This window comes from Eurypyga helias, unplaced genomic scaffold, assembly GCF_000690775.1.
Source record: "Eurypyga helias isolate BGI_N326 unplaced genomic scaffold, ASM69077v1 scaffold6533, whole genome shotgun sequence".
Classification (NCBI taxonomy): Eukaryota; Metazoa; Chordata; class Aves; order Eurypygiformes; family Eurypygidae; genus Eurypyga; species Eurypyga helias.
This window is the reverse complement of record NW_010241754.1, coordinates 27,545-28,840: the sequence shown is the minus strand read 5'-3', so window position 1 is coordinate 28,840 and position 1,296 is coordinate 27,545.

The following is a 1,296-nucleotide window of genomic DNA, read 5'->3' as shown; positions in this document are numbered from 1 at the left end:
TCAGCTCCTCTATCACTTGGAGAAGGAAGTTGTCATCAGTGTGTTCCAGGAGCCTCCTGTCTTGCTCGTGCCCTGCCGTGTTGTCCCTCCGGCAGATACCAGGGTGGTTGAATTCCCCCGTGAGGACCAGGGTTTGTGACTGTGAGGCTGTTATCTGTCTGTAGAGGGCCTCTTCCACTCACTCGTCCTGGCCAGGTGGCCTGTAGCAGACTCCCACTACCTTATCCCCTCTCCCTGCCCTCCCTGTAATCCTGACCCATAAACTCTGGGTCAGCTCCTCATCCATCCCCAGGTGGAGTTCCAGGCACTCCAGCTGGTCTCTGATGTAGAGAGCAACCCCCTCCATGTCTTCTCTGCTTGTCCTTCCTAAAGAACCTGTAACCTTCCATTCTGACACTCCAGTTGTAGGAGCTGTCCCATCACGGCTCTGTGATGCCAATGAGGTCACAGCTCCTCTTGTTTATTTCTCATGCTCCGTGTGTTCACATAGAGGCATTTATGATGGACCCCTGATGAAGTTGGCTTGCAGACTGGAGCAGCTGGAATTCTCTTGTTGTGTTTGCCAGGTGCTTTCCTGGTGACCTGTGATTTTTCTCCAGGCTCTGGGCATCTGTTGGTGGCACAGGTGGTTTTGCCTTCTTCCCCCTCAAACTTAGTTTAAAGCTGTATTGATGAGCCCTGCTAATTTATGGGTGAGAATCCTTTTTCCCCTCCGAGACAGCTACGTGCCATCTGTTGCCAGCAGGCCCGATGCTGTGTAAACCTCCCCATGATCAAAAAAAACCCCAAATTCCCCCACTGGCACCAGCCTCTGGGCCACGTGTTGATCAGGTGTGCTTTCCTGTTCCTTCCAGTATGCTTCCCTGCCACCAAAGGGATTGAGGAAAACACTACCGGTGTTCCCCATCCTGCAACCATTTGCCCCAGTACCCTGAAGTCCCTTTTGATGTCTTTTGGATTCATCTTCTCAACCTCATCACAGCCCACCTGCATGATCAGTAGCGGGTAATAATCCGAGGGCCGTACCAGACCCCAGGGAGTTTACTGGAGATGTCTCTAACCCCAGGGAGGCAGCAGACTTCCGTGTGTAATAGGTCTGGGTGGCATATTGGGTCCTCTGTTTCCCTCTGAAGGGAATTGCCTACAACAATGACCCTTCTTTTCTTATTGGAGGCAGTTGTAATGATGGGGTTGTCTCATGCACTAAGAATGAGTTGTGCTCATATTCTGTCATGAAATTTCTAAATAACCTGGAAGGCTTACTGCTGTATTTTCTTTCACATACAGGCTCGTGTT